Here is a 6,913-nt window from a genome sequence, read left to right as displayed (position 1 = left end):
AAACTAATTTCCAATGCTGAAAAAATCAAACATTTGCCATAAATCTTTTTAAACACTTGCAGGGGATTAAGAATAATTACAGCTGTATTGTGAAGGGGGCCTCAATTAAATGCAATCACTTTGATTAGTTTATGTCTTAACCTCACCATCATTTAACCATCAGTTTTTGTGTCCTGCAGATTCTGGATGCTGATAGATCATCCCTGTTCCCCATTTTTTCCATTACCAAGGTTTCATTATGCACGTTAAGCATGTTTCCATTTGCCTGAGGTACACCAGGGGCAGGGAAGCATTTTTCAAAGATAACTCATTTAATATTAAATGTCAAAATATTACTCACTTCTTTAGCAAGATCATGCAGCTGCAACCTGGAGAATTAATTTGGGATGGTGTCTCTGTGGAGTTCAGGGCGTTGGTCTAAGCATACCTTTAGCTAAACAAAAAAATCATTGACTTACCCAGAATTTAAAACATTGTATGGAACTAACTAAAGGGCAATAATGAACAGCTAAACATACGAAGGAAGTCGTTTTTAAGCCAGAAACGCTGTGATTAATTACGGATAAAACAGCCAGGGGAACTTCTCATTACTTAAAGTAATGAAATAAGTCTATTAGCATGATAACAAAGAAAGTGGAAATGGCTGTAGGCTTTGTTTTGAAGATTATCACCATAGCATTTCTCTCCTGCACAAGCAATCAAGAACCCATTAAAGAAAAGATTCATAAATACCCCCCACTCTAGAGACAGAAAATCGATGTAGGAGAAAAAGGCAGGCTGTTTACATTATACTTGCTTCCTGTGTTTCATTGGAGGCAATTCCTGATTTACATTCATGTAAATCAGGTTCCAGACAGCCCTTAAATGACATGTCCAAGGATCTGTGGCAACAGAGTGAACCGTCGTCACCTGATCGTCTCCATCTCAGTTCTGAGAATATGCAACAAAGGCTTTCTCTTCATGGGAAGGCTGAAATGATAATCTGACTTCCAAGAAGAAGGGTTTCCCATGCCTGCACAGGTAATTGCTTCAGGAGCAACAGACACCCATCCCTGAACTGTGCATTTGCCAACAGAACAAAAAAAGAGATGAGAACTGATCAGCCCTTATGTGGACTTCACTGTTTATGTTGTTATTTGGGGGGTAAGGCTTGAGCGTTGTGGAGTTTTATCCTAAGTTTTTCATTATGTATTCAGCTAATTCCTTTCTTCTATACAGGTGCAAACTAGGAAACAAATCTTTTGGGGTGTGTTTTTTGTTGGTTTTTTTTTGGACTCACACACTTCTAGGGACCTTCTACACATAAAAGCTATTGCACAGAAAAGGCAGAGTGAACTTAAAACAGAGCAAAACCCATATACAAATACCTTGATTTTGTATTAAGAATGTCCAAACTGGTTCTCAGTCAGAAGCAGTGATTCTTCTTTCTTACCTTGAAAACATCCAAGAGTCTTTAAAGCCAAACTGACCCAGCTCTGCACAGTTCAGGGTGTCAATACACAGTTTGCAGCAGTCAAAACACAGCCACCTTTACTGACTCGCTCCAGCTCATTCATTACAGAAGCCATATGAAACTTGTTTTGCTAAAAAAGCAAATGGAGAGAAATTGAGTTATCTCATGTTTCTTAAAAATGGAATTTGAATGTGATAACAGCCACCCTTTTGCTTATAAAACAAGACAAGGCCAAACTAGTCTTCAAAATTATATGTCAATCCAAAAGCCTGAGAACAATTTTAGTCCCTCTGTTTAGTTCCATTATTTAGCAAAACAGTCGAAGTTAGCAAGGCTTATTCACAGGACCTAAGGTTTCTTCCTGAAATCTAAGGCTCACATATGGCTTTCTAAATGCTCTTCAGTTTTCTCTCTCTGTTCCCTGGAAGTGTCTTCTACCAGATCACCTTTCTGTGTGGGACTAAAACTCCATGATTTCCTCTCAGCGTCTGTATTTCAAAAATCGCTGCCTTTGAGCCATCAGGAAATTTTTGGTGCCCCAAACCAGCCTTCAACACGTCCTTTTGGGTTCCCATCTATTTATCTCTTTGCCCCTCTACCTGCAAAGAAAAACAAACACCTCAAGAAGGCTCTTGAGGTTTGCTCCACAGCTCCCCTCTAGCACTGGCCACAGGCCAGACTTCTAGGTGGGGCTTTATAACCCCAGGATGAACCAAGATAAATCTGTGGCACCAGCAAGAAGTTGGGAATGCAATACCTGCTTCCATTTCAGAAAATGGCAAACAAAAATAAAAGTGGCTTTCTTGTGGCTACATGCAAATCCAAGCTGTATGAGACAACTGCCTGCTACCAGCTGCTAGAACTGCACAGTCCTACATGTTAAAGTACTTCTAGACAGCACAGCAGTGGTTACTATAGAAATATGTGGGTTTTCCTACAAGAATCATAATCTTTGGGCTGGATATCATGGCTATCACATATGCTGGCACAGCCAGTAGCATACAAGATATGAGTTTCCTTCTTTTGACAGGTCTTTGTTTTGTCCTTCACCATGATTTGGTTCTCACAAATATTGGCATTGGATGCTCCAAGTCATAAAAGCTTTTTAGAAAAAGTCTTCAACTTCCATAGAATCCTTTTCCCTTGTACACACTAATGATAAAATACAGAGACTCCTCTAGTTCCTCTGTAAAGACGAGGAAGGGAAACTGAGCAAAGAAGAACTGCTCTTAACCCAGCAGAAACATTTCCACACTCTCCTTTCCTCCATCCAACTGGCAGTGTTCTCATTTATGGCCAATCCACACAGATGCTTCCATAGGAACTGAGTGCAAAACCCCATAAATTGAGATGTATCTGTTTAACTTTAGTAATAAAATTAACAGAGTTTGGGGGCTCTCGAAGACAGGCACATAAAGAAAATGCTTGGTCTGAAGGGCTGGCTACAGAGCTGTGGGTGTATAATCAGCCCAGCTTTCCAGGAAAAAAAAGCTACATTTCCCAAAAGCCAACACAATCAAAACAGATTTTCACTTTGAACTGGTTAAGTACTTCTTTATGCTGATCTTTCACACAGTTTTGCAGGTCATATAAGGAGTGGGCAAAATACAACCCTTTGCTAGTTCCAGCACTGGTAGGTGGCTGCTCATGCTGGCACTGCTCTTCTGGCTGACAAGGAATATCACCAGGCCCTAGAAAATGCATTACACAGTACAATGATTATGCATGTTAAAGAAAGAATCATTGCTGCAGGAAAAAGTAAGTCTTAATTATAGATGAGCAAATAAATTCATAATAGCGTCTCTCCCTTTAAACTTTCACATGGTATTTATTTCAAGCTTTTTAATGCATCTTTCTCATTAAGATTTGGAAAATTCTAAGTTTCTCTGACAAACCCATCTCTACAGTACATCATTTTACTTCACCGGGAGCTGGTAATGACCCGAATTACCCGGGATAGTGTTTGTTTCTGGGCTGAATAATTTAAGAACAGTTCAGCTGCCCCATAGGATTTGACCCAATCTGCTTGGCATTCATATGGTATCTCCTAGAGGGGTCAACACAGATCTTTCTGAGGAACTGATAAATCTCAGTTGCTGCAATATGCAGGAAATTAATTTCCACAGAGGACTCATCTTTGTCTTTACAGTCAGGTATGGCCTTAAGACTGGAAGCTCAGCGTTCCCTCTCTAAGTTGTCAGCATCAATTCTAAATCTAGAGAAGATTTTTGTCCACATAGATAAGCAATTTCTAAATGTGGAATATTAAAATCAAATGGTCATACTTGTTGGATTTTGGTCCGCATTTTTCAGTTTAACATTTGCTCTTCAAGAGCAAATCTTCTCTGCTGAACCCTGAGTGCTAAATATTGTCATAAACCAAATATAAATGAATTGTGGATACCACTCAACTCAAATTCAGTTTTGCACATGTAAATTTCTTTCCTCTTTCTATGGATTGTATAATAACACCATGTCTTTATTTTATTTATTTGCCTTTGTGTTTGATACCTTTCACTGTTTGATACCTTTCAGTTTGACACTTCATCGGGCTATCATACATTGACAAGGTGGCTCCACTGAGAATTTAGACTTTAAACAATAGAATTTTATTCCAGCCACTATTTCATTTAATCAAGAATTAACATCACTCTTCAGCTTTCACCAATTCACTGCTTACACACCTTCATAAAGACTTTTGCTAGATTAATGAATATGTGGTTTGGCCTCAAGTGCTGTGATACTCTGATTGTGTTTTTTGACATGCCTTTATTTTTCTGTCATGTGTTGCACAAGCCTCTTCTAATATAAGGGCTATTGCAGTCACACAGATTGATAACTTTAGATGATAAAACAATTACTGGGATAAAAGTACCAGCTTTACATTTTGCGTATCTTAATAAAAATTCAGCATTCAAAGTCGAAAATTACACTGCAGAAACTAAACTCTCCCTGAAATTCTATCACACAAATCACAGTTGTTTATTACCCACAAAAGTGTAGTGGAGGGGTAGGTCTTTTTTTGTAAAAGATTTAAGGAAATTCTGACACTTTCAATCCTTCTAATTAAAACTCTGCTCCCATGACTCATTTAAGTCACTTTAAAATGTAGACATACATCAACGCAGGCTGTGGGTGTGCACTGATACTGTGATTTACTCTCAATTGCTGGCCAGACTTATCAGTTAAAATAATTTAAAATACACGGGATATTTTTTTTTCTCAACCACAGACTAACAGGCAAAAGCAAAATGCATTTAACCCCTCCAGTTTGAGAGCTGCGTGGGATTCAGCCACACAGCTCCTCGTTAAAGTCATCAGGAGTTCAGTTCCATGGGTGTGGTGTGGCAACTTCCCACCCAACTCCTGTAAACTGAAGCCTTTGTGTGTCTGTGGGGGGAAGAGGGTGGGCAAAAACATCTTGTCTAGTGGGGTCACTGCCCTTACACTGACTTATGGAGCATCTGACCTGATACAAACCAGAAGGTGCCCAGGTTGGTGGGCCAGTATCCAAATGGTGATTTTCCCCTGGAAGTATGGAGCAAGTGGAGTAATCCACTGCTTGTACCCATCCTTAGAAACAGGCCACCTGTGCCACCCATAACCTGTGAGGAATCAGTGTCACCCCCTGACAGCAGCAGCAATCAAAGATTCAGACAAACTTCTTAAGGTCATTAGCAAAACGTAGGAATTGCTGAGACCATTTAATTAGTCAGGTTGGCCATAAGAGCTGTTGTGTTTATGGTCTGTAAAAGATCTGCTCCTTCTTTACACTTGAATGCAGCTCAAGGTGTTGGGTGCTGCTCTTCAAAAGCCACGGGTGGAATCCGTGGGCCATGGGCCCATGAAGAACATGGGAACACTGCCATGGAAGACTTCACCCCACATGTGGTGGTGAAGATTCCTAAAACAAACTTTCCTAGAGGGGAAAGACATTTTGAACTGTTTAGAAGGCTTGCAGCAGTGTTTCAACTTGTCCCGAGCTCTATTGCCTTTTGCATATTTTCTCAGTTTTGAAGAGAGCTTGGGAAAGACTTCCAGGAACTGATATGTAAAAACAGGCTCTGACTCTTGCATTTCAGCATCTCCAGCAGCTCCTGCTGAGTTATCTGAGCGCAGTTCTGGGCTCTGCCTCAAATCTTCTCTGTGACCTGGGGTAAAGTTGCTTACTCTCTCCCTTCCTCAGTTTTCCAATCTTGAAGCCCAGCTGATAATGCTTCCTTTCTTCTGTGTCATGTCCTGTCTGCAGAGACCACCAGCTCCAAGAGAGGGTCTCTGGCTACAAGGCGGTGTTTGTTCTGTGCCTCCAGCACAGGGCTGGGATCCCACTGAAGCCTCTTGGGGTACCGGGCTCCGGGCCAAGACTCGGATAAGCTTGGCTTTTGGTTCAAACAAAGGTTCTCTCTCCTCACAGGCCATCACACTCATTTATTTTGCCCTGTGGTGAAGTTAATGCTACATCTGTGATGTCACAGTGGTTCCCATGACAACAGGTTTATGACTTCAGTGTAAAGTCAAATGGAAGGAGAAGCTCAGGGACATGAAGGAAAGCTCTTATTCAAATCAGAAACATCTGACACAATAACAGAGAAAAGAAATGGCCAAGAAGGTACATTTCTTTTACTGTTATACATGTCTGTGGTTTCTTCTTAAGTTTTCAACACCGCGTACTTCTTCCATCACGTTTTAATAGCTGCTCTTCCACTTACATTGCTTCAGTTAAAACTGTTTTCTTTCTTCTTTTAAATAAAAAAGTAAATTTAATACCGTTTGTTTAACTAGTTAATGAATGTCTTTGCCTTTTTTCAATTAGGTTTAATTTAATAGGAGTAAATTTGGACTTCAGTATAGTCTTCCTTCTGATGCCAACTATGAACGATACTATTTCTGAACAAACAGGGGAACTGTTAAAACTGTGGCTTTCCATACTTAGCTGAATAGGCTTTCAAAGAAGAAAATAAAAAAAAAAAACCCACATCAAAGATTTTTGGAACACGGATTTAAAAAAAAAAAATGCAAGAAGGCAAAGCTATTATGGAATAGAAATAAATATTGGGCAGGGTAATGTGAAGACTCAGAAGCTTTTCATTCCATGTTGTTTCTTTGCTGTTTGTTTTTTTCCCTGAACACCAATCTCCTCAAACACAGATGGATTAAGGTGCCACCAAGGCACAGACTGAAAGTGGCACTGATGTGGCTCAGTGTTTGTCCAACACTGTGGGAACATTCACAGGAGCTATCCCTCCTGCAGCCTCAGTAAGGAATTCCCAGGAGCATCTAAAGGTGGAGATGATGCCTAAAGAAAGCCTGTGAAGTTTTTACCATCCGCCCTTGTTAGCAAGTCTAAACATATAAAGTAGTCAACTCAACGACCCTGAGAGCCACACTAAACATGAGGATGGATAGCAATGCTTGTTACACACTGCAGTTTGATTCACTGGAATCACTGGGTAACGTCAG

At 40.2% G+C, this 6,913-nt stretch overlaps 1 long non-coding RNA gene across 1 annotated transcript; it reads right to left on the bottom strand.

Moving 5' to 3' along the window:
- Positions 1 to 339: 339 nt before the first annotated feature.
- On the bottom strand, positions 340 to 2,190 carry LOC116784224. The gene is made up of 3 exons (XR_004355999.1): positions 1,433 to 2,190; positions 910 to 1,057; positions 340 to 433 (listed from the first exon to the last, which is right to left on the bottom strand). It is a non-coding gene; the product is annotated as an uncharacterized LOC116784224 (long non-coding RNA).
- Positions 2,191 to 6,913: the final 4,723 nt, after the last annotated feature.

This window comes from Chiroxiphia lanceolata, chromosome 3 (assembly GCF_009829145.1).
Source record: "Chiroxiphia lanceolata isolate bChiLan1 chromosome 3, bChiLan1.pri, whole genome shotgun sequence".
NCBI lineage: Eukaryota > Metazoa > Chordata > Aves > Passeriformes > Pipridae > Chiroxiphia > Chiroxiphia lanceolata.
Note: the sequence above shows the minus strand (reverse complement) of the source record. Positions and strands in the feature narration are given on the sequence as shown.